The sequence below is a fragment of the Cervus elaphus genome, chromosome 1 (genome assembly GCF_910594005.1).
Source record: "Cervus elaphus chromosome 1, mCerEla1.1, whole genome shotgun sequence".
Lineage (NCBI taxonomy): Eukaryota > Metazoa > Chordata > Mammalia > Artiodactyla > Cervidae > Cervus > Cervus elaphus.
In genome coordinates this window covers 47,349,207-47,376,414 of record NC_057815.1, presented here as the reverse complement: position 1 = coordinate 47,376,414, position 27,208 = coordinate 47,349,207, and the positions used below count along the sequence as shown (strand labels likewise).

The window sequence follows — 27,208 nt, the reverse complement described above, 5'->3', positions numbered from 1 at the left end:
TTCCCAACCCAAGGATCGAACCCCAGTATCCTGCATTGTAGGCAGACTCTTTACCATCTGAGCCACCAGGGAAGCCCCAAATGGCTATTTTTTAAAACTTGAACAAAGGTAAAGATCATGAATTTCCTCTGATCCATAAACATAGTGTGGGTTATTGTTTAAGATGGACAACGAGAAATTAAAATAGCAGAATGCATAGAAATTGTAAAATGTTTCCCTTATTTCTCTTCCTCTCCTTTCACCAAAAAGGCTTATTAGCTGTTCAATTTTGTTCAGGAAAATGATGACATTTCACTGTTACTCTGAGAAAAACGGCCACACAACATTGGCAAAACGGTTGGGCAGGCCTGACCAGCTTACGAACAATAGCTACAAATATAAATAATACATAGAAAATATATTACTTATTTAAGAGCTGTTGAGCTAGGGAAAACTTCAGCTGTTCATCAGTCCTCTTGCCTAGAATTGATTCCAACTTGGCAAAATTAGAGAATCACTATCATGCCGGTTGAGTTTCTGGAATACAAAGCAGTTGAATGATTCAGAGAGGAATTACTCAGAATTCCTGGCTCTGGAGTGTGGCGGCGGGGTCCTCATGGGTTGTCAGTATTTTAAATTTAGTATTTCAGACTTAGATTATTTTAGATCTCAGGATTTTAGTATTTCAGGCTATCTGTGTTTTAGAAGTCTTACTTTGACCTAAACCTTTCTCACATCATTGGAGACAAAACCTCACTCGCATGAGCATAATGAGTGGATCGGACTCAGCCCTCTCCCGCCACCCACGACTTCCGGTGCCTCTGCATGTGTACTTTCCAAATTAGAAACTTGCAAAATCTGCTAAAAAATCACCAGTGCTGCCCTGTGCAGAGCAGCCGACTGCTTAAAGCCCAGACCCTCATCCAGACATCTCCGCTCTCCAGCAGGTGACCCTCCAGGGCACCTAAGTCTCCCTCATCACGTGTCACCACTCCCTTGTGTTTCCATTAGACAGTCCTTTCTCTTGGACCACACACTTGCTTTGCCTACTTTTAAAGAATGTATTTACTCATTTGGCTGTGCCGGGTCTTTGTTGTAGCACAAAGGATCCTTGATCTTAGCTGAGGCATGTGGGATCTCGTTTCCTGGCCAGGAATAGAACCTGAGCCTCCTGTACTGGGAGTGCAGAGACTTAGCCGCTGGACCACCAGGAAAATCCCTCTTTGGCCACTTTTGACAGTTGCTATAAAGCAAACACGCAATTATTGATCACCTATTATGCATTAGGTGCTACACAGACATTTTTAATATTTTGTTGAATTCCAATGAGAGTGCCACAAGGTCTTCTTCAAATAAGGAATAAGATTCAGAAATCTGTGGTTTGATAGTAAGTGTTGGATTATCTGTGACTCTAACACTTCTCACTACAAATTTTCCCCCTTCTTTTGGTGTATCTTCCCAGCTCAATTTCACGTCTACAAATTCTACGTTTGCTCAAGGCCCAGAACTAACCTGTCTTCTCCTGAAACCTTCTCCTTTCTCTTTAGAGACATTGCCTTCCTTGGAGTTCACAGCACTTACTGAGACTTTAAGTGTTAAGTGTTAGTCGCTCAGTCGTGCCCGACTCTTTGCGACCCCATGGACTGCAGCCCACCAGGCTCCTTTGTCCATGAGATTTTCCAGGTGAGGATCTGGAGTGGGTTGCCATTTCCTTCTCCAGGGGATCTTCCCAACCCAGGGATCGAACCCGGGTCTCCTGCACTGCAGGCAGACTCTTTACCGACTGAGCTATATACATAGGGTCTTGGGTTTTATATATATTTCATGCATGTATATAGTATCTCTCCAGCTAGACTGAAAGCTCCTTAAAAAGTCATGAATTTCCAGTCATGTTTACTCAACACAGAGCACAGAGTAAGTGCTGAATAATTTTCTTTTAAGGAACATGACACTACTGAATGTGTCTAATACCATCCTTGCTGAAGTCTGTCTCCTGTACTTGAACTAATTCAGGAAAACATCTAGCTAGCTTCCGAAAAAGCAGACAGATGCTTAACAAACAGAGTCTTTGGAGAAGGTGAAGGGAAAGCACCAAGGTTTGGATGTATCTCAGAGACTTAACCTATCTTTAAATGCTTATAAAGGACAAAAAGTAAAAAGAGATCCATGATTACAATCAAACATGAAATGGAGATATGGCCGCAAACATTGTGGCCATAAGATTAGTCAAGTCCTCCCAGAAAAGTGCCCATTAAAAGTAACTATCTTGGGACTTCCCTGTTGGTCCAACAGCTAGGACTGCATACTCCCAATGCAGCGGGCCTGGGTTCCATCCCTGGTCTAGGAACTAAATCCCACATGCCACAGCTAAGAATTCACATGCTGCAACTAAAGATCCCACATGCTGCAATTAAGACCCGGGGCAGTCAAATAAATAAGTAAAAGTATTTTTGAAATTAAAAAACAACTGTCTCAGAATATCCATCTCAGTTGCCCACAAACACGTATTTGGCACCTACTCTGTGAAATAGCACCCCCTCCAGTATTCTTGCCTAGAGAATCCCATGGACAAAGAAGCCTGGCAGGCAAAGAGTCTGACATGACCTAGTGACTGAGCAAGCACGCATGCTGTAGAAGACACGACTGGGGCTACCAAGTGGTATAAGAACCTGCTTGCAAAGGATCTAGAATGTGATTAGCAAAAGAGGACAAATACCTACAGAGAAGAGCAAAAACACGAGGATGTATATACTAGTTAAGGAATTAAGTTCCTTGAGGGCAGGTGCTGGTGGAGGTCAGTGCAGGAGAGATCCCTGCAGATGTCACGTCAGGAAGAGGGGGATGGAGGTGGAGGGACCCTTCCAAGCACATGAGTCTCGAGCAGTGGTGGAAACTCAAATTTCTAATGAAGGCACAGAAACACATGCAGCAGCCAGGTCACCTAACACCCTATCCGGCTGCTTAAGTACATGCCCCGTGTGACACCTATCTAAGTATATTGCCTTTTACAATGTTGCACTAAGGCAACACAAAAAACAATCAAATGAATCAAATCTGTGGCTACTAGTTTGTGAGAACTGATCCTTAGGAATCAAGCAATATGTGTCCAACTTGATGCTAGGGAGTGTAGAAAAAAAAAAAAAAAAACAGGACAAATTTAAAATGACTTCAAAAAACTAAACACTTACTTTAAAAGCAAGACCAGTTCACATGGAAATGTTCAACTCCATTTTAAAAGCCAGAATAGGGACTTCGCTGGCGGACCAGGGGTTAAGACTCTGGGCTTCCAATACAGGGGGCAAAGGTTCCATCCCTGGTCAGGGAACTAAGACCCCACATGCTATGCAATTTGGCAAAAAAAACAAACAAACAAACAAAAAAACATTAAAAACCAGGATGCATGTAGGCAGGCTAAGTTGCTTCAGTTGTTTTCTACTCTTGGAGATCCTATGGACTGTAGCCCACCAGCCTCCTCTGTTCAAGGGACTCTCCAGGCAAGAATACTGGAGTGGGTTGCCATGCCCTCTGGGGGATCTTCCCAACCCAGGGATCGAACCCATGTCTCCTGCATTGGCAGGCAGGTTCTTTACCTTTAGTACCAGCTGGGAAGCCCCAAAACCAGGATAATCAGTGCTAAATTATCATCTTCTGACTAAACAACACAAAAGCATTTTATAGACTAAATATATTAGTATGACACAGGTGGTTCCTAGAGGTCCTGTTTCAGTAAATTTCCTGAGACAGCCCATCAAGATGCAGACTTTAGCTTGGCTGGGTTTGCCCCAATTTCTCCTTCCACAGTCAGACTTCTTCCAGCCACTGAGAAATCTCTTCTGAGTATGTTGGAAGTGTTCAGTTCTAACCTGAAGCCTTTTACAAAGGAGAACAATTTCAAGGCCAGGGAGGAGACACCTGACTCGGCAGCTTGGGGAGGTGGGAGAAGCTGGTGACGTCACCCTCCCACCAGATTCCATTTCTGCAGAGATCCACCAAGTGAGAGACACCAGGGCCAATTTGTGGGATATTAAAAGTGACAGACACAAGCACCCTGTGAGGGGCGTTGCAACTCCCAGGACTGAGTCAGTGAATTATGCATGAGGCAAGCTTCTAATTTTTTTAAGGTTATAAAATCCACGCACTCAGCCCATGGCAGAAGCAGCTGTTTTTAAACTGCCATTTAAAAGTCTGTCTGAAATTGTATGTGTCTTATTTTAACGGTTCCCAAAATGTTCTAGAAACACCAGATTCAGCCCCGGAGCTTGCTGAAAACTCCACCCACACGGCCGTCTCCATTATCCCTGTGATCTATAGGGACCTAGCAGTCTGCCAACCTCCCCAGGATGAGTCAGCAGTGCAGGAACTTGATGCGTAGGACTCCCTCCCCACGGGAGCACAGTATATCCCTGGAGGCGAGTTGACTTTCTCAGCTCCAGTGACCTCTGGAGGAGAAGATAATCATCTCTGCCAGTGACTGAAGGAATGCAGTTCCAGCCAGAGAAGCAAAATGAATTCAGCCTCTGAGGAGCCAATTGGCCGGTGACATAGATTTTTCACTTCCTGTGTGAGGAGGACCTCGGTGATGCCCCATCTATGTGTAAGGGATGAGTTCATAAATGAAGTCACAGTTCTCTACTAACTAGGTCAAAATGGTGAAAGAGACATCTGTAATCAAAAAAGCTACCTTTACTGAGGATTGCTGTACCATCTTTCAAGCCTTTGTCCTATATCATCTCCTTTTGTCCTCCCAAGCCCCTGGACATGATGATGCTTTGTCCCTGCTGTACAAAAAATAGATTAATTGTTGTAGATAAGAAATAGCTTAATTAACTTTCTTGGCTTGACGTGAAAAAGAAAAAAGTTAGTCACACAGTCGTGTCTGACTCTTTGCAATCCTGTGGACTGCAGCCTTGCCTGGCTCCTCTGTCCGTGGAGTTCTGCAGGCAAAAGCACTGAAATGAGTTGCCATTTCCTTCTCCAGGGGATCTTCCTGACTCAGGGACCGAACCTGGGTCTCCTGCATTGCAGGCAGATTCTTTACCAACTGAGCCACGAGGGAAGCCCTTGGCTTGACATGGTAAGAGGCAAAGGAAGGACTGGAGCAGAGGCATTCTCACACCATGATTCTCAGGCCATGATTCTCACGCCATAATTCAAGCTCTTTAACTCAGGCTTTACAGCCAGATCCAGGGAACACTTAGGACAGGGCTTCCCTGGTGGCCCAGTGGTTGAGGATCCACCTGTCAATGCAGGGGACATGGGGCCGATCCCCGCTCTGGAAGATTCCACAATCTATGGGGCAACTAAGGCAACTAAGGCCACAACTACTGAGCCTGTGCTCTAGAGCCCGGGAACCACATAGGAGAGTACTCCCTGGCCGCTGCAACTAGAGAAAGCCTGCATGCAGCAACCAAGACTCAGTGTGATCAAAAAATTAATTAATTAATTAATTAAAAAGTTAATTAATAAAAAACACATTTAGGACATATACAGAGATAGGAAACCACATGCTTATTTTTTTTTTTCCAGTGGGTTTTGTCATACATTGATATGAATCAGCCAACCACATGCTTATTCATGGTTGCTTGAGGGCAGGGATCCCAAGATGGCTTGGATGGAGTGGCAGCTGGCCAGTGTCATTGTACGAGGAGAGCTACAAGAGCTATCAGTCCAGGTACCATGGGAGGACAGGGGAGGGGTTAGGTAAGGCTTCCTGGGGAAGGTACTGCTCAACCAAACTGTGGTACATACATGTAAATTCGAATTGGAGAAGCATGTGGTAGATTGGTTGCAAAAATGTCTGAAAGTTTTCATTCTTCCCTACATCCCGGCCCTTTGTGATTAACTTTGCAGCTCTTCTCATAGAAAGCAGAGTCTATTTCTCAATCTTTGAATCTTGGAACTTGCTTTGGCCAATGGTGTTCGTCAGAAGTGATGTGCCAGTTCCAACCCTTGACCTGCAGACCTCATGTGTTTTTTCTCTCTCTCTCTCAAACTTTGCCACGGACATGTGAAAAGCCTGGGCTAGCCTCCTGGATGATAACACCACGTGGTCCAGTCATCCCGGTCCACAGCTCACCAACCATCCTAAACCAGCCAGCTGCCAGCCAAACCAGCAACTGACTGCAGAGACCTCCGTGGGCTCATCAAGGTCAGCCAGGCCCGGCCCAGATTAGCAGAATTGCACCACTGACCAACAGCCTCATGAGCAAAAATCAAGGTTTATTGTGTTACATCACTGAGGTTCTCTGGTTGTTTTTTATAAAGCAGGATTATCATAAAAAGGTAGGCAGGTCTTCTTTTACAAGGCTAAAACCAGCATGGTAGGGACTGCACTGTAACCCTACTACACTTTGCTTGTTTTTTTTTTTTTTTACTTTTTTTTTTTTTTTTTTTACTTTGCTTGTTTTAAAAAAAGATATGATGGGGCTTTGGACTTCCCAGGTGACTCCGTAGTAAAGAATTCACCTGCCGACGCAGGAGACATGGGTTTGACCCCTGGGTTGGGAGGATTTCCTGGAGAAGGAAATGACAACCCACTCCAGTATTCTTGCCTGGAAAATCCCACGGACAGAGGAGCCTGGCGGGCTACAGCCCATACATGGGATTGCAAAAGACTTGGACACAACTTAGTGACTGAACAGTAACAATGGAACTTCCTTGATGGTTCAGTGGTTAAAACTCAGCACTTCCAATACAGGTGGCCCAGGTTAAATTTCTGCTCAGCAAACTAAGATCCCACATGCCACAAGGCATGGCTAAAAAGTAAAAAATAAAATAGGAAGGATGTATTATTCACTTGGTCCAGGACAGGTTTTCTCAAACTTGACGCTATTGAGATTCGGGGCCCAGTCATTCCTGTGGGGGGCTCTTCTGTGCAACAAAGTATGTTTAGCAGCATCCCTGGCATCCCACTAGATGCCAGGAGCATCTCCATTTGTGACAACCAGAGTGTCTCCAGACATGGTCACATGTCCTCTAGGGGGCAAAATTGCTCCCAGTTGAGAAACATCGGTTCAGAAATCAGTGCAAAAACGTTCAGTTACCAAATACCCAAAGTCCCCCTAACTGGGCACTCTTTCCTACAAGATGGTTCCAGCAACGGATCAGGCTCCAGCCCCACGTGAACACAAGGGCCTTCTGGTGTGGTTCCGCAGTGGCCGTAGCCCTGGGAGACTTCATGGGGAGGCTTCTGTGAGCTGCTCCAGCTCAGGTGGAACCTTGCTCTGGCAGGGCACGCACTGACTCGGCACAGTGTGGGGCCCACACAGTGAAGTTCAAAAGAAAAGAACAACGTAAACGCAGGACAGAGGCTGAACTTCCAACCACGTAAATCAGACCACTTGTGTCCAAGGATTTCCTCCAGGTCCCCTGACTTAGATTCTTTTCCTAGTGCCTGGTTTCTCATTTTCAGACCCTCGTAAAAAAGGACAATTCATTATTGCATTCCCATTCATACTTGGATGTGCTGTAAAAGGACTCCTATATTATCAGAGTGCTTCTTAAGTTGGAGTTCAAAAAAAATGGTTTGCATTTCTCTTATTCCAAGCCTAACATCTTTTTTTGTTTTTAATTTATTTATTTGGCTGTGTCAGATCTTAGTTGTGGCACATGGGATCTTTCCTTGTGGTGCGCACATTCTTTAGTTGTGGCTAGCGGGTTTAGTTGCTCCACAGCATGTAGGATCTTGGTTCCCTAACCAAGGATCAAACTGGCATCCCCTGCATTGCAAAAGATATCTTAGCCACTGGACCACCAGGGAAGTCCCCAAAGCCAACATTTAAATCAACATCTCTACTCATAATTGCACTTGCCAGGAGCTAAGTCCCCCTCATGAGAGAATGCCAGATCCAGGCTTTTCACATCACAACTTAATTAGCCCATTCACTGATTCCAGAAGAAGAAAGACAGTGAAAGGAGATGGCCAAACATTTGCTGACTTCTACCTCACTGTTTGCTTGTGCATTTCATTGATAATGATATTTCATTGATTACACAAATGGATTTTGGTCTGAAAGGGTACATGCACTCCAGTGTTCATTGCAGCACTGTTTACGATAGCCAAGACATGGAAGCAACCCAAATGTCTATCAACAGAGGAATGGATAAAGATGTGGCACATATATACAATGGGATATTACTCAGACATTTAAAAGAATGAAATAAGGCCATTTGCAGCAACATGAATGACCTAGAGATTTTCATACTGAGTGGACAGAGAAGGAGAAATATGTGTAACATCCCTTACATTCAGAATCTAAAAAGAAATGATATAAATGAATTTATTTACAAAACAGAAACAGAGAATGAAATTATTTTTGCTGCGGAAGATAGGGGGAAGGGATAGTTAGGGAGTTCAGGATGGACATGTACACACTGCTATATTTAAAATGGATAACCAACAAGGACCCACTGTATACAGCACAGGAAAGTCTGCCTAATGTTATATGGCAGCCTGGATGGGAGGGGAGTTTAGGGGAGAATGGAAACATGTATAAACATGGCTGATTTCCTTTGCTGTCCACCTGAAACTACTACATTGTTAATAGGCTATACGCCAATACAAAATAAAAACATTAGTAAAAATAAATGAACAGATGTGTTTTGGGGAGCCTCAAGCCAATTACCTTCTCTAGGCTTCTATTTTCCTAAAATAAAAATAAATTTTTCTTGCTTTACAGGAAAAACTGGTAGAATCAACCACAAATGATATGTATTTCACAAATCCATGAAAACTAAAGAGAACATCCATTAAGAAAAAGAAGAGCAAATCAAAGTTGAAGCTATCTTGAATTCTAAATTCTCAGCATCTCACAGGCAACTCTGTCTTCTTGATTTATTTAGTTTCCCAGTGGAACTGTGCCCAGTCGTGCATTTTAGGAGTGTGTCAGAAAAAAAAAAGGTGAAGTCATAGATTCTTGGCATCTCAGTGTTGGATGCAGCCAGACTTTATGAAAATGAACTATTAATCACTTTCTTTGTAACTCGATTGTTATTTGTCCTACGGGGGGTTGTGGTATGGTTCAGCTTTGTGAACACATGAGCATACTGGGGTGGAGAAGACAGAAGAGAGTTTGAGAGTTCAGGGGAGGTTCCTCTAAGGTTGTTTTCTGGGAATTTTCATCAAATCTAAGTGCTAGATATGATTGGTTTCAACAAGTACAGAGTCTTTGGACAGAACAAGAAATGCAAAGGTTGTCTCCACAGGCTAATGGCAAAGGATGCTCCAGACTTCATCACCAAGGGCAGCCAAGCATTATCTGCAAGGCAGGGTGATTCCAAAGTGTGCCCTCACCCACCGGGGTCCAGCAGGTGCTGCCCCACGTCCATACAGAAGCCATGACATTAAACTGAAGATAAAGCTCAGGTCCCTCTTCCTGCAACAGGCCAAAACCCTGCTTTTTTGCCTCCACAAACCTAACAAATCCACTGAGAGGAGAAACAGCCATTTCCACGGATATAGTGACATGCAGAATTCACAGCACTTTTCCTTGAATTACCTTGTTGAACCTCAAAGCTCTGTAACTTACATGGGAGAGAGATCGTAACCCAAATTTTTAAAATGAAGGAATAGGACTTTGAAGACCCGGTCCATGACCACCGGAGGAATGAGGGTCAGAACAGGGTTTCCTGACTCCAAACCTTGAGCTCTGCCATCACACCTACTTCTCTAGGCAGATCTGGAACATTCAGATACCTTGGCCCCTGGGTGATATTTTGCTGACCGCAGCTGCTTGTACAATCCCCCGCCCCTGCCCCCCAACACACTCTTATTCCCAAACCAGAACTTAGTTTTCAAACTAAGTGCTTAAACTTACCATCTTTGGCTTCCACCTTCTCAAAAAGGAATGCAAACAGGTGAGGCAATATGTTCCTTTTGTTGGTAGCAATTTTGTTACCGAGCCTCTCAAATCAGGCCCCAGCCAGGGTCCTCTAACCCTACTGTTGTCCAAGCCAATAGAGTGAGACTGAGTTCAGTTTGGAAGCAAAGGAAAGCTTTATTCTCTCAACAGAGTGTGGAGAGGTGTCAGCTTGGGCTCTAGAGTAGGGGTCCCCAACCTCCGGGATCTAATGCCTGATGCTTTGAGGTGGATCTGATATAATACTAATAGAAATAAAGTGCACAATAAATGTAATACACTTGAGTCATCCTGAAACCATCCCCTTGCCCCTAGTCCTTAGAAAAATTGTCTTCTTTGAAACGGGTCCCTGGTGCCCAAAAGGCTTGCAGATGGCTACCCTAAAGCACACGCACCCAGGTGGAGGGCGGGGCTGCCTTCTAAGGTCCTCTGGGCGGGGAGGGGGGCTCCCGAGGGATCGGCCGCCGAGCGGCTCGCGCTCCTGCGCCCGCCGCCTGGGGCAGGCTCTGCGCTCGGCCTGCCGCCGCCATCTTGAGTGCTGCGTGGTGCCACGTGCAGCCGCTTTTGCACACGGCCCACCAGGCTGAGGTGTCAGCCTTTCTCAGGAGGAGTTCTGGGCCGAAGTACCCCGCTCTGGACTAGTGGAATTAGACTGAGCACAAAGGAAAAGGAAAAGGTTAGATTTTATTTGATTACTCAGATTCTACTTTTACTTCCTGAAAATGGTGAGTGGGCTTTGCTGGTGACAATATGAACTCTTAGGCGCTTTCAGTCTCATCTGCCTTCTTGAGCATCGATGAGCATTCGGAAAACAATATGGATAACAGATAACAAAGCTGACTGCCAAAATGCAGTGAAAAATACTAAGAACAGTCTACAAACCCTGCCTGGTTAACACGGGGCCTACATGGATTGGCGGGGCGGTGCAGGTGGGGCTCTGGGGGAGGGCCCCGCTGGGAGGAACTGAGACCCAGCCTTCATCCTCTTCTCCAGCCCAGCCCCCAACACACAGGGCAAGTTCACGTGGGAAGGGGCATTGGTTTACGATCCTGCACATCCACCCTCCCCGCTGCCCGCCACCGGGGTCCCTAAAGGTAGCATCAGTGGAGGAGGGGGGACCCTCTTCCTCCGTCACACCAGGCATCCAGAGTCCAGGTTCCACACCTGCACTGTCACGTGTACCAGGACCCCAGGGGTAGAGGACATCGCTGTCATTTTATCGGTGAGGTTGGCAAAGTGTAAAGAGGTCAAGTGGAAAAAAAAAGAGGTCAAGTGATTTGACCGAAGCCTCCTGGCTGGAACCACTTGTCGAATCCCAGGAGGGTGACCAGGCCCTGGCACTGCCATTCCCAGGCTGCACCCCAGCCTTTCTCACACCTACCACGTGTCCGGACTCTGCCCACACGGGCAAGGAGGCCTTGGGAGTGAGATTCAGAAACTTAATTCAGGGAGATAACCTCAAGATACTCATCAGGAAAGCTATTTAAATGCCTTATGCTTGCAGATCTGAGCCAAGATCCTCAGGCAAGAATTTTTCATAGATGATTGGAGTTCACACTTTAATATTCCCATTTCCCAAGGAAACTAGAGAAACACAAGTCGTACCATTTTTCTATGCAATAAGGTGTTTCAAGTTAAGAAGATACTATTTAAAACGTTTTTTAAAAAAAAACCTGCAGAGACAGAACAAAGACTGCTTCTTGATTCTGAAGCCTTCATCAGGCCAGAAATGTCTGACTCTTCCCTAGACCCTCTGGTCCCCTTCCTCCACATCTCCATAATCAAATATTCTTTCTCCTCAGCTGTTGTCACAGTAACCACTTGAATCACGTGGCTGTCAATTTACAATCAGCTTATGGAGCTGCTTGTAATTCTTACTCCAAGGCATGGTGACAGCTCATTTAGAACTAATCAAACATTTATTAATAGAAAACCAAGGGGCACAAGCTCTTCACTGAAATTCTTTGGTTCCTTGGCAAGGGCAAGAGCAGGGGGAAATAACTCACAGGTGGGGGTTGGGAGGCCATACTGTGTCTGGGAAAGTGTCTTGGAAGTCAAGGAAGCCTGACTTGACTGCTCTTTAGCTGTGCTTTCTAGGCAGGTAATGAAACCCGGCTGAGTCTCCATTTCTTTCAAGAACCTGTTGTAAGGCTTAAAGATAATGAAAATAAAAGACCTGGCTCCCAGGAATGAGTTAGTATCCAGCAACCATTGTAAATAAAAGTTATAAAGATGGAGTGAAACAAAATTATGGTTTAAGACTGAAAACTAAATGAACGGAATTATTTAATCCAGCAGCTACTTTCAAAGAGAAGTACTTTTTAAAAACTTTTTAAAAAAACACTTATTTTTTATTTGGCTGTGTCAGGCGTTTCAGTTGCATCATGCAGGATCTTAGGTTGTGGCACACGAACTTTGTAGTTGTGGTGCACAGGCTTAGTTGCCCCCATAGCACATGGGCTCTGAGTTCCCCAACCAGAGGTTGAACCCACGTCCCCTGCATCGCAGGGTGGATTCTTAACCACTGTACCACCAGAGAAGTTCCCAGAGGTATTTTAAGAACAGAGGATACATAGTACCAGGAGAAAACAGAGACAAGCAGAATTGCAGGGCACCATAAGGGGAACTCAAGACCAGTGAGCTTTGTTTCTTTGTTTGTTTTGTTTGCTTTTTGTTACCAGAAGCATAACTAAGGGGATGTCTTGCAATATCTTCTCTGTTCTGTGGTCTGGGGCAGGAGCTCATCTTCAGGATCTAGGTGATCCTGCTAGAAGCCCAACAGTAACCAGTGGAATGCCTAGGGCTTCTCAGGTGGTGCTAGTGTTAAAGAGCCACCTGCCAATGCAGGAGACTTAAGAGATGCAGGTTTGATCCCTGGGTTGGGAAGATCCCCTGGAGAAGGAAATGGCAACCCACTCCAGTATTCTTGTCTGGAGAATCCCATGGACAGAGGAGCCCAGCAGGCTACAGTCCATGGGGTCAAAAGAGTTGGATGTGACAGAAGTGGTTTAGCACGTGTGTGCTCACACACACACACACACACACACACACACACACACACACACACACACACACACACACACACACACACACACACACACACCCACCCCAAGTCCTTGTTAAATAGCTGTTGAATAAAAGAATGAATGACTTAGAAGTAAATTATTTTACAGACCTAAGGATCCCATAAGAACTCTTGGGCTTTATGAAAATGGAAGAAACTGATGCTAACACCCAATTTCTTCCCTCTGTGTCCTACTTTCTTACAACTAAATGTGTTAACTATCCTTTCTTGGCAAAGGCTTTGGAAAAAAAAAAAAAGGAAAACAAAAACCCTAGAAATGTCCAGATGGATCTGACATGGGTGACAATCCCCAGAAGTGAAAAAGTTCCAAGATTGATGACTAGACCTCCTCCCTCTATACTGAGCCAGTGAAGTCGCATCCAACATTTTCCATGTGAATTGTTTACAGCCAAAAAGATGAAACTGACTATAGTCTTTCAGCCTCGTGTCTCTGTTCTGTCGGCTCAGGCGCCTTGGGCAGTGCTAGGCTTGACCGCTGTGAGCAGACCTCACATCCGTCCTGGATCTGCCCCACTTTTTTCTTTCTTTTCTCTCCATAATCTTCCTCTTTTTTCCTCCCTTTCTCTCTGCTTTCCTCATGCCTTCATTTTCCTTTTCTTTCACATCTTTCTTTACCTGTGTTCAGGGATTGTAATTCAACATCAGTGTTACTCAGGGTCAAAGAACATGCTGCTTTTTCACTGAAATCAAGTTGTCTTGTCACCCTGGGTCCCTGAAGACTCTGGAGTATAGTTGCACATTCAAGATCGTAACATGACTAATCCATTTAAATTCCACAGCAGTGAGAGCCAGAAATCCTTCTATAAATCTCCCTCCTCCCGAGAATGTATCCTAAGTTGTCTTGTCTTACCCCACCTAACCCAAGATGATGCCGGTCTCCCTCTTCAAGATTTTTATTAGAGATTGGTATTACTGAGCGTATCAGCCATGACAGCAGTGTAGATTGATTACAGTGACTCCCACTTCAGAGTCTATCTTTGAAATTTGTACCCATCTTTTCTCTGCATTGTGGGCTTCCCTTGTGGCTCAGTTGGTAAAGAATCTGCCTGCAATGCGGGAGACCTGGGTTTGATCCCTGGGTTGGGAAGATCCCCTGGAGAAGGGAAGGGCTACACACTCCAATATTCTGGCCTGGAGAATTCCATGGAATATACAGTCCACGGGGTCGCAAAGAGCCAGACATGACTGAGTGACTTTCACTTTCACTTTTCTCTGAGTTTAGCTATGGATAACTTCTACTACTTGCCTAATAATAAGTGTTGCTTCTTCCTTTTTTTTTTTTTGGCCATGCACCATGGCATGTTGGATCTTAGTTCCCTAACCAGGGATTGAACCTGTATCCCCTGCATTAGAAGGTGGCTCTTTAACCACTAGATTGCCAGCCTCCCGAAATGTAGCTCCTTAAATCTGTCACATCTCTGCTCAAAACCTCCACAGGCTCCCCATTTTCCCTAGAATAAAGTCCAAATATTGTGTCACCTGGAACCCTAAAAAACCTGGCCCCAGTTTCCATTTTCAGTAACTTCTTTGTCCAGACAAACCATCCTCCTTTCTAGGTCCTCAATGTTCACTACACCTTCCTGCTTCCTGGCCTTTGCTGTCCTTCACTTGTATCCCTTTTTGACCTATCAAACTGGGGGACAGTCTTTCCAGGTCTTACCTAAATACTCCGTAGGATTCCTGGCCTGATCACCCAAACATGAAATAATTACACCTTCTCTGCTATCCAAAGCTCCAGTGTGCTTGTTTTAACTCTCCCATGTTACAGATAGCAGATACCATGCCCTGGCACCTGCCTTGGGCTCAGTGCTGCTCCAGAGAACTCACACCAATGATCTTCTCTTCTCACAACTATCCCATTTGACAGAAGTAACAGAGATCATTCCCAAGGTGACACAGCTGGGAACTGAGACCAGCTGTATTGGACTCCAGGTCTTTTTCTATTACGTCAGGCTAGCCCACAAAAGATGGGGCTTCGCTGGTGACTCAGAGGTAAAGAATCCATCTGCAATACAGGAGACACAGGAAACATGAGTTTGATCCCTGGATCGGTAAGATCCCCTAGAGGAGGGCATGGCAACCTACTCCAGTATTCTTACCTGGAGAATCCCATGGACAGAGGAGCCTGGTGGGGTCGTAAAGAGTTGGACATGACTGAAGTGACTTAGCATGCATGCACGCATCCCACAAGAGATAAAGCCTGGGCACTCTTATTCACTCTTATTCACACTCATTCATTGAGAAGCATTTGTGTGTATAGATCAGGTCCAGACATGATGCTGAGAGCCTGGTGTGGGACCAGACAAGTGATCTGGAGCTTAGGTGAGAACCAGGTATGAGTTACTGTTTTCAACTATGCCTACATATCTCATCTATGAGATTATAAACTTTTCAATATGAAAATTTTATAATGATTATAAACTTTTTACCATATGAGTAAATATTTTTCTCCTTAAAGAAATGGACTTAAGTTTATGTAGATACTCCTTATGCTTTCCGATGCTGTCACCTTTGAGACCATCTAATTCTTATCTTCTTCAAAATACAAGGACTTCCCTGGTGGTCCTGTGACTAAGACTCTGCACTCTCAATGCAGGGAGCCCAGGTTCAATCCCTGATCAGGGAGCTAGACCCCACATGCCTCAATGAAGATCGAAGCTCTTGCTCACCCCAACTATGACCCAATGTTGCCAAATAAATAAATAAATATTTAAAAAATAAATATAGAAGCCTAGTTCTGGAGAGGATAAGCCATCTGCCTGGAGTCACATAATGGAATAGTGGCCAGGGCAAGATGAGAAGGTGGGCTTGAACCCTGGCTAGGTTGTTTTCCACCTGTCCACAGTGAAGGTAAAGCCCCAATTCTCTTTGCTACTGCTTAGGCAGGAAAGTTTACTTACTTTCTCTCCCAGAGTTAGTTATCAGCATTTAATTCTGGATTGTTTCCAGGTTGGAGCCTTCAAGTTCAGGTCAGCAGAAGCTTGTGAGTTGCAGTGAGAAATTTCAAATCTGACACTTGCCAGTTCCCATTGAGCTCCGGGTGAGAAATGTCCCTGGCCTCGTCCATTTTTAATGTCACAGTCATCCTAGCGGAAGAGATCACTTCCAGGTAAAGTCATTCAAAACAAAGGTTTGTCATTTTAGCGCCATTCAACCGTGGCAGATCATAGGGCCACTCTGGCTCACCTCACAGGTTCTGGGTTTCCCAGGTGGTGGAGCTTGAGACAAAGGCCAGTTTTCCTTACATGTTTTCCCTTCCCACCCAGTGTGGTCAGAGACCCATGATAACATAGCGGTTGGCAGAGTTTCAAAGTACTCAACCTCTAAGAACACTGGACTTGCAGTTCAAGTCTAAGTTTGAACCACTCAATCTTTCATGGACTGCCTTTCTTCATCTTTCTCTTTTTTGCTTATAAGATGCCCTTTCTAGATCATATTAATTTTTTATGTGTTCTCATTTGCTAATAAGGAAGAGGGAAGAAAAGAATCAATACATTTCTTCAATTTACCATTATTCATATAGTGAATTGCCAGTTTCTACATTTTTAAATTCTATTTTTAAATTTTATTGGAGTATAGTTGATTTATAATGCTGTGTTAGTTTCAGGTGTGTAGCAAAGTGATTCAGTGATGCATACATGTATATTCATTCTTTTTCAGGTTCTTTACCCATATAGGTTATTATAGAATATTGAAAAAAAAAAAAGAATATTGAGTAGAGTTCCCTGTGCTATACAGTGGGTCCTTGTTGGTTATCTATTTTATATATAGTAGTGTGTATATGGGGGCTTCCCTGGGGGCTCAGTGGTAAAGAATCCGCCTGCAGTGCAAAAGACATGAGACACGAGTTCAATCCCTGAGTCCAGACAATCCCCTGGAGGAGGGCATAGCAACCCACTCCAGTAATCTTGCTTGGAAAAGTCCATGAACAAAGGAGCTTGGCAGGCTGTAGTCCATAGGGTTGCAAAGAGTTGGACACGACTTAAGCGACTTAGCATTAACAGTGTGTATATGTTAATCCCAAACTCCTAATTTATCTCTCCCCATCCATATTTCCCCTTTGATAAACCGTAAATTTGTTTTCAAAAATCTGTGAATCTGTCTTTTAAAAAGTTCGTTTGTACCATTTTTTAAAAAATTAGATTCCATATATGAATGATATCATATATTTATCTTTCTCTGACTTACTTCACTTAGTATGATCATCTCTAGGTCCATCCATGTTGCTGTAAATGGCATTATTTCATTCTTTTTATGGCTGAGTAATATTCCACTGTGTATATATACCACATCTTTATCTAGTCTTCTGTTGATGGACATTTAGGTTGCTTCCATGTCTTGGCTATTGTAAACAGTGCTACAGTGAACATTAGGGTGCATGTATCTTTTTGAATTATGGTTTTCTCTGGGTATATGCCCAGGAGTGGGGTTGCTGTATCATACGGTAATTCTATTTTTAGGTTTTTAAGGAACTTCCATACTGTTCTCCATAGTGCTGTAGCAATTTACGTTTCCACCAACAGTGTAGGAAGGTTAATAGCACTACATCATAACTTGACTACATAGCTTGACTGAAATAATCACGAAAGCATTTTGTAAACTATAAATCACTATAGTAGCACAAAGTACCAAATCTTCAGGTTGTGTTAGGCAAACGCCTGAATTCCTTTAGAATTAAAAATGCTGGGGAGGTAGGGTTTTAGTATCCAGAAATGGAGAAAACAGCCTTCTTCTCTGATATTTGTTTAAGTATGTCTCATAGCACCCAGGAAACATGTTATTCTTAGAGAGATCTGCTTTTCTTCATTCTCTCAAAGAACAGAGTGAGAGGAAATTATTGTTAGTCAATAAACACCATGTGCTCATTGATTTATTCCTTCAAAGGACATTCATTAAGCACTGAGATGTAGCAGGTAATTCACTGAGCTAAGTGCCAGGAATACAGAGATTAATATCAACATACATGTATAAACATTTAGAAGAAAGTCTGGAAGGTTGTCCCCCAGAGGTTCCTACCTGCTCTTTTTCCTTAGGTAAAGCTAATTTCACGTGCTCTCAGTCCTAAGTCAAGGGAACTGCAGGTTGGTTCTGGCATCGTGTCTGTGCTGGCATCCTCAGCACCTCCCCTAGAAAAGGCAAGACAAACACAATGTTAACCAGCAGAAGCATCGTAGCTCTGTCTTCTTGGGCAACTTTTTGTCTTGGAGGAAACCTTTCCCAAATGACTGAAGAATTCCATTCACTTCTGCTTTGTCTGAATTGGGTCACATGTCCATTCTATATCACTGGTAAAGGGACCAGTATCCCTGGTTTAGACCAGTGGTTCTCCAAGTGTGCTCCAGGGACCCTGACTCCTATCAGATGGGTCTATGAGGTCAAAACTATGTTCACAATACTACTAAGATTTTTTTTTTCGCCTTTTATTCTCATTCTCGTACAAGTGTACAGAAAGTACAAAAGATTTATAGATGTGAAACTACTACCTTTTCAGAGTTTTTTCTATTTCTGTTTTTTCTTTTTAAAATTGAGATATAGTTGATGTACAATATGTTTCAGGTGTACAACATAGTGATTCACAATTCTGAAAGGTTAAACTCCATTTATAGTTATTATAAATTGTTGGCTGTATTCCGTGTGCTATACAGTATATCCTTGTAGATTATTTTATACATAGTAGTTTGTACCTATTTAGTCCCTGCCCCTATTTTCTCTGTCTCTCCTTTCCCCTCCCCAGTGGTAACCACTATTTTCTTTTCTTTCTTTTTTTTGAAAGTATTTGTTTGGCTTCAGTACATGGGATCTCGCTACGTCAGGCAGGATCTTTTGTTGTGTTGCATGGGCTTCGTTAGTCGCCGTGAGCAGGCTTAGTTCTCCACAGCATGTGGTTCCCCAACCAAGGACTGAACCTACATCCCTTGCATTGCAAGATAGATTCTTAACCACTGGACCACCAGGGATGTCCCCATTATTTTTTTTTCCTATATCCTTCCTATTTTTTGAGTATTGATGTAATAGCAAATCAGAGTGTCAACAATTATATAAAAAGAATATTGAAACACCCCTCCCTTTTCTAACCACCTATCTGTGCGACCACATTTCACACATTTTTTTAAGCAGAACAACATAGCACAACAGATTGAATGCAGAAGCAGATATGAAAGTCCAGCTGTCGATTAAACCAGACACTAAAAGATTTGCTAAAATGTAAAACAGTGCCACAGTTCTCACCAAATATTTTTTGTTTTGGAAAATATATTATTTTTCATAAAAAATGTTATGTGTTAACCTACAACAGGTTTATTATTGTTATTTTTAGATGGATTAGTAAATATTTAAAATTTTATTTTAACATCTAATACAGTAATGGAAACAGTGACAGACTTTATTTTTTTGGGGGGCTCCAAAATCACTGCAGATGGTGACTGCAGCCATGAAATGAAAAGACACTTGTTCCTTGGAAGAAAAGCTATGATCAACCTGGACAGCATCTTAAAAAGCAGAGACATTACTTTGTCAACAAAGGTCCGTCTAGTCAAAGCTATGGTTTTTCCAGTAGTCATGTATGGATGTGAAAGTTGGACTATAAAGAAAGCTGAGTGCCGAAGAATTGATGCTTTTGAACTGTGGTGTTGGAGAAGACTATTGAGAGTCCCTTGGACTACAAGGAGATCCAACCAGTCAGTCCTAAAGGAAGTCAGTCCTGAGTATTCATTGGAAGGACAAATGCTGAAGCTGAAATGCCAATACTTTGGCCACCTGATGGGAAGAACTGACCCGTTTGAAAAGACCCTGATGCTGGGAAAGATTGAAGGCTGGAGGAGAAGGGGACGACAGAGGATGAGATGCTTGGATGGCACCTATGGACTCTATGGACATGAGTTTGAGTAAGCTCCGGAAGTTGGTGATGGACAGGGAAGCCAGGCGTGCTGCAGTCCATGGGGTCACAGGGAGTTGGACATGACTGAGTGACTGAACTGAACAGTAAAATTCAGACATAGCTTATTAAACTGAAGCTCTTTGGGCTTTCAATAATCTTTATGAGTGTAAAGGGGTTCAGAGACCAAAAAGTTTGAACAAGACTAGATATGTCACTGGTCAGGTGTGGGGTGAGGTAGATACCAAACTTTGGCAGGAAGGAAGATATAGGAAAACAGCTATTAGAGAGGAACCCAGCAATGCATATAGCCCCTGTTTCTGAATTTTGGAGTTACTGGCTATTGTTATTATAATTTTTTAAATTTTTGGCCACATCCTGAGGCATGTGGGATCTTAGCTCCCAACCAGGGGTCAAGCCCGTGTCCCCTACGGTGGAAGTGCAGAGTCTTAATCACTGGACCACCAGGGAAACCCCTGGTTATTATTATTTTTAATTTGAGTTTATTTATATAGTGAGTGAACTTTTAAATGTTTTATTTATTTTTGGCTGCGCTGGATCTGCATTGCTGCTCAGGCTTTTTTGTCTAGTTTTGGCGAGCGGGGGCTACTGTCCAGTTGCATTGTGGTGACTCCTCTTGTTGTGGAGCATGGGCACTGGGGCACTCAGGCGTCAATGGCTGCAGCTCCCAGGCTCTAGAGCACGGGTTCCATAGTTGTGGTGCATGGGCTCAGCAACTTCACGGCATATGGGATTTTCCGAGACCAGGGATCGAACTGTGTCTCCTGCATTGGCAGGTGGATTCTTTACCACTGAGCCACCAGGGAAGCCCTTGAGTGAACTTTTAAAACAAAATATACTGCTTTTATGAGCAGAAAAAAATCAGTAAGACAACTTTTACTTTGAAATAAATAAATGAAAACAAGGATGAATAAGCTTCCTAGCTACAGAAGCAGAGGAGTAAATCCCTGAGGATGGGCCAACTTCATCTTCCAAAATGCTTGGAAGTGAAGAAAAGGGGAGGGAGCGGTGAGCTAGGAGAGGAGGTGGGAAGGGAAGGAGGAATTCTTTTAAATATGAGAAATGAAAGCAGCATAAACCTATGCTGAGGGAAGGATCCAGTGCAGGAAGGGTGGTAGAAGGTAGAGGAGGCAGAGAAAAAGATCTCTCCTCTGGAGACGGGAGGAAGAGATCAGAGATCTTTCAAGGTGAAGTGGAGGGAGTTTGATCCTGTGTCTTTGCGAGGACACTCATGCCAAAAAGGGAGCTGTGAAGAAGCCTGGATGATAACCTGTAAAGGGAGTAAGCAGCCTGAGGCAAGAGTGCCAACTCAAAATTCAACAGGCTTAAGACTCTGCTTACTAATCATTCTCCTCGTAACGCCTGACTGCTTGATATGCTGCACTGCTGATGTAGACAGACTCATTTCAATATTTTCCACCCTTGACTTCCAAGTTTCTTGGGATTTGGATCTCTGGTAGCTCTGATAGTAAAGAATCTGCCTGCAATGCAGGAGACTTGGGTTCGATCCCTGTGTCGGAAGAGCCCTGGAGAAGGGAGTGGCAACCCATTAGAGTATTGTTGCCTGGAGAATTCCATGGGCAGAGGAGCCTGGTGGGCAACAGTCCATGGGGTCACAAAGAGTCGGACAAGACTGAGCAACTAACATTGTCATTGTCAACAGTATCAATTCAAAAAAGGAAAAACAGTAATAATGCTGAGTTTTTCCAGTAGCTCTGAAGCAATATAAAATTTAACCATTTCTTTGAAGGAAATGTAAATATGATTGATAATTTAATACAGGTTTCAGCAAACAAAGGCAGCAAGACAAATCCTGCTTCTCACCTATTTTTGTTAAGCCTGGGTTAAGAATGGTTTTTATATTTTTATATAGTTGGGGAAAATCAAATGAATATTTTATGACAGGTACAAGTTATATGAAATTCAAATTTCAGTGTCCATAAATAATGGTTCGTCAGAATACAGACAATTTAATGGGAACATGCAGATGCAGATAAAATTAAAAGTAAACTAATTGCAGTGTAAAAAATATTTATTAATATATATTGATGTCTGGGAGGGCTTCCAAGAGAAAGTGCTTTTCACATTTGGAAGAAGATAAAGGCCACAGGTTGGCAGGAAATGGGAAGGTCAAGCCAGGCAAAAGTGCTTGCTGAAAGTCCCCTCTGTGCCAGGTTTGCTGGGCATCATGGGCAAAGAGCTTCCCCGGGTGGAGTGACTAGTGTGTGGTGCGTACAGAGGGTGACGCCTTCAACTGAGGTGCCTCGTCTGTTTACCTGCTGTTTTGAGTGCATGTGGACGGAGCTGTGAAGCACTGCAGAGGGAATGCAAGTAAAATGTAGGGTCCTGGACCTTACCTGCAGGATACTGCAATCTGCCTGGGAGATGAGATTTACTCAGTGCAAAATGTTAGTGAAAACTCATAGACTATAGTGTTTGGATCTGATAGTATTTGCAATGGGATAGACTGGGTTAAGTATAAAGAATACCTGAACTAAATAAAGGTCTCCCAGTGCTCTTCCAAATGGTCTCTCAAAGTGATGGAGGGAAACTTTTGAATGGACATTTTGTTTTTTGGCCCTGCTTAGCACTGGTCAGACAGCACAGCTACTCTGAGGCCCAACCCCTCTTTCCAAATATTTTTTTTCTCCCTTTGTCGTTACCTCCTTTCTCTCTCCGCCCCTCCCTTCCAGCCTCCCCTTCATGTCCCTTTTACCACCTCCTCCCTTTCTTGCTCTTTTCTGGCCCTTTCTCTCTCCTTTTGTCTTGATGAAAGAAGAAAAACATAGAAACGAAATAAAAAATGTTCATTTGCGACAAGAGATTAGTACTAAATGAAAAGACATTCCCCCCCTTTAAGAAGCAAATTTAATCATCTCTAATCTCTAACTGCTTTCATTCCTACTGTTTATATGGGCATAATTTTACATACCTGCTATCATAAAGTCTATATCAAAGCAATTTTTTGCTGAAGGCAGAAATTAGAGATGTATTGCATTCTCCTGAGTTTTAATGGTCCACTGCTCGCTTAACCTCGAGTCAGTGCTGCAGTAAACAGTCAGATACTTTCATTGCAACAGGGTGCCAGTGATCTCTATAAAGAAAAAGAATACAAGGGAAAAAAAAATTCATCCACTCTCCAACAGACAGTGCCATAGGGTAGAATGCTCTCAGGAGTCCTTTATCTTCCCTGCACAAAACCAACTTGCCAAATTGACTGAGTCCTCATACCCTCACTCTCTCTTCCCCTCATCCAAAAAATAAGCCTGTTCAAGGCATGGGCTGCTTAAACTTTCATTTTACGTAAGTGCCAATTTGGGAATCTGTGATTAGCTGCCTGAAAAATCACTTAACCCAATTTTTATATTCTTTAGAGAAAATTTGTGCTTAGCCAGCCAAACCTTCCATTGGATGCCAACCTCTGGGGCTACAAGTTTAAGAGACAACAACACAAAAATAACTCCTGAGTGAACCAGGAGGCACTTTTACTTAAATCTTGAATGAACAATCAGTCTGGGTCTAGGGATTTTCTTATTTAATCTTCATCATAACTCTGTGGTTGTTGTTGTTTAGTCACTCAGTTGTGTCCCAGTCTTTGTGACCCCACGGACTGAAGCCCACCAGGCTCCTCTGTCCATGGGATTTCCCAGGCAAGAATACTGGAGTGGGTTGCCATTTCCTTCTGCAGGGGATCTTTCTTAGCCAGGAATTCAACCTCAGTCTCCTGCATTGTCAGGTGGATTTTTTTACCACTGAGCCACCTGGGAAACCCAACTCTGTGGTATAGGTAATATAATTATCTCATTTTACAGAGGGGGAAACTAAGGCTTAGTTGCATATCAGAATTATGCAAGTGAGTCATGACGGAATCAGATTCCAGCGGAAGCAGTCTGACCCCTGCCTGGGCAGACTAACTCTTGAGTTTGTATCCTGAACCCTCACATCATACTGCTTCCTCAGACCTTGTTGGAGAGCCATCTTCTCTGTGCAACACCCCCTGCCTCCCTGCCTCCCTGCCTCCCTACCTACCTTGCATCCTCCCAGAGCATCCTCAAACTTTTTTAGGACCCTCATCAGAGCTCTTATTTGTGGTCTGCCTTTCCAAAGTCAGGGGATATGCCATTTAAAAAAAATTATTTGGCTGCACTGGGTCTTCTTTGCAGCACGTGGACATTCTCTAGTTGCTGAGAGCATGCTCTCTAGTTGCCCTGAGACCCGTGAGAGTCCCTTGGACTGCAAGCAGATCCAACCAGTCTATCTTACAGGAAATCAGTCCTGAATATTGATTGGAAGGACTGATGCTGAAGCTGAAACTGCAGTACTTTGGCTACCTGATGCGAAGAACTGACTCACTGGAAAAGACCCTGATGCTGGGAAAGATTGAAGGCAGGAGGAGAAAGGGACGACAGAGGATGAGATGGTTGGCTGGCATCACTGACTCAATGGACATGAGTTTGAGCAAGCTCTGGGAGTTGATAATGGACAGGGAAGCCTGGGGTGCTGCAGTCCATGGGGTCGCAAAGAGTCGTACATAACTGAGCGACTGAACTGAGCTGAACAGGTGGACTAGTTATCATGGTATTTTTTTTGCAGCAATCAGTGGATGAAAACAGGTTCCCACCTTGAGTGTGACACAGCTCTGTGGCTCAAGAAACCATAGAAAAGAACTAGAAATTCCATATCGAGGGGCTAATAAGATTCAAGTTGAAGAAAATCGGGTCATAGACTTGAAGGAGCTTAACTTGAACTTTTAAACTTAGATTTCTTTTTTTCTTTTAGTTAGACTTGTAACAAAAAATAGGTAAGAGAAAGTGATGGACAGAGGCCCTCAGACCTTGTGTCTAACTTTTCTCCCTGATGCTGCAGTGTGAACCCCAGATTCTTTTTTAAAATTTTTTATTTATTTATGGCTGCACTGGGTATTCATTGCTGCTTCCCTGGTGGCTCAGACGGTAGAGTCTGCCTGCCTCAGACGGTAGAGCCAGACGGTAGAGTGGGAGACCTGGGTTCAGTCCCTGGGTTGGGAAGGTCCCCTGAAGAAGGAAATGGCAACCCACTCCAGTTTTCTTGCCTGGGAAATTCCATGGACAAAGGAGCCTGGCGGGCTACAGTCCATGGGGTCGCAAAGAGGCGGACACGACTGAGTGACTAATACCTTCACTTTCCTTTCTGGGTCTTTGTTGCTGCCCACGGGCTTTCTCTAGCTGCGACAAGCAGAAGCTACTCTTTGTTGCGGTCCCAGGGTTTCTCATTGTGGTGGCCTCTCTTTTGGAGCAGTGCTTCACAGCAGAGGCTCTAGGTTCACAGGCTTCAGTAGTTGTGGCACATGGGCCTTAGGTGCCCTGAGGCATGTGGGGTCTTCATTGGACTATGTCTCCTGCATTGGCAAGTGGGTTCTTAACCACTGGACCACCAGGAAAGTCTGAATGCCAAATTCTAACAGCATCATTGAAAAAAAATAATAAGTCAAAGTACTCTTGTGTTTTTTCATGCTAATACCCACCAAATAAGCAGGCAGAATGGAGGTCCCAGAGCCCCAGCAAGAAACCACCTCTGCCTCCAGGGCAGAAAAAGTCAGGGACTCAAATTAAAGTGTTATCTTGCTGGCAATAGAAGTGTGAAAAACTGCTGTACCCTTTTCTAGCAACCCCAATAAGCTCATGTATTTTCATTTTGAGGTGTTAAACATTGCCAGAAAGAGGGCTTCCTATGGGTATTTAGGTCAAATGCTAGGATTTCTTTTAACCCTTCAGTATTCCAGCTGAATTCCAAAGACTTTAAACCAAGATCCTAAAACTGGAACCTTAAAAGAGTCATCACTAATATTGTGGATTTTAGAAAAACCACCTGATTTTAGAGCTGCAGTGTCTCTTTCCGCCCCCCTATAATGATCCCTGTGGGAAACTTCCATCTCGTTGTGCAGCGGCCTGTCTCTCCGTACTCCTTTCCTACCTGTGGTTGTATCCTGGCTAGCTCCCTGATGGGGGAGGATTCCGTTCCTTGCTTGGTCACTCCCCAGAGAATTATATCAGGTTGTAAGATAAAGGGAAAGGCATCTCTTCCAAGCTTTTTTACCCAGGCAGGTCTCTGCAGGCCATTGGGAAGTCCTAAAACCTGGCATAAAAGACATCTGTCAAAGAAGTCAGACTCGGAAACAGAGTAGAATAGTGGTTGCCAGGAGTTGAGGGATGGGGGAATAGAGGAGATATTGGTCAAAACGTAGAAATTCCAGTGATAAGGTTTGCGGATCTAATGCATAGCATGGTGATTGTAATTAGCATTATTTAAAATTGTTAAAAGAGTAGGTCTTAAATGTTATCACCTCACATAAACACTCAGATCTGAATTATATGAGAGGATGGAAGTGTTGATTAACTTTATTGTGGTCATCATTTTGCTATATATATATATACCTAATCATCACATTGTACACCTTAAATGTACACTGTTTTATGTCAATAATAGCTCAGTAAAGCCAGAAACAAACACAAGAATTGTAACAAAACGGATGATGGTAATTCCTGGGGTTTCTTCCTAAGGGTGTTCAGTATGGAGAAGTCACTTAAACTGTAATTAAAGTATCAAAGTAAAATGGTTCAAAGAGAATCCCTGGCTTCTAGGAAAATACATTATTAATCACAGGGGCATTTTACCTGGGAAACAGCTGAGTCTGAAGTGTGATACGCATGTGTGTGTGCCTGCAGCCTGGTGATGGTGGCAAGGCACAGGAAAGATGTGTAGTCTTTTAACCATTTTTTAAAAAGTCCTTGAGAATGAATCAGTCTGTCAAGAAATTATAAGCAGTCCACTCTTCATCCTGGAAAGATAAGTGAAATCAACTCTCTGTTTCTGCCCTAACACCAACAGTAACTAAACCCTAAGAAGCCTCAGCTCCCAAGAAGACACAGGAAGGGTCACTCAGACACCAACTAGCTACTTTTGGTGCTTGGTGTAAGGAGTTTGAAAATTCAGTAGGCTGGCTCATACACAGTTATACACAGAAATCAGTGCCTTTCATCTATACAAATAACAAACATCTGATAAAAGATCTATTTTACAACAATTTTTTTTAAAAAGAAGGGAATAAACTTAATAATACACAAGATGAATAAAACCTTAAAATGCTGAAACTAAACTGACTGGGAAACTTGGTAAGTGAAAAAGCTTGCCATGCTCTTTGTCAGAGCATTATTAAGACATTAATTCTCTTTTGCATGTGTGCATATGTGCTCAGTCTTGTCTGACTCTTGGACTGTATGTGACCCTATGGACTGTAGCCCACCAGGCTCCTCTGTCCATGGACTTTTCCAGGCAAGAATACTGGAATGCATTGCCATTTCCTCCTCCAGGGGATCTTCCCCACCCAGGGATCGAACCTAGTGTCTCTTGTGT

General features: G+C 43.5%; 1 long non-coding RNA gene across 4 annotated transcripts in view; it reads right to left on the bottom strand.

The window, feature by feature from the left end:
* LOC122693731 overlaps positions 1 to 27,208 on the bottom strand; it is an 87,466-nt gene that overhangs the window by 39,788 nt on the left and 20,470 nt on the right. For 2 of the 4 annotated variants that reach the window (XR_006341001.1, XR_006340999.1), the window contains exons 2-3: positions 22,749 to 22,910; positions 17,938 to 18,047 (exon numbers count right to left, since the gene is read on the bottom strand). This is a non-coding gene — a long non-coding RNA (uncharacterized LOC122693731). The remainder of the gene's footprint in view (positions 1 to 17,937; positions 18,048 to 22,748; positions 22,911 to 27,208) is intronic. The other 2 variants (XR_006341003.1, XR_006341004.1) reach the window with 1 other exon arrangement.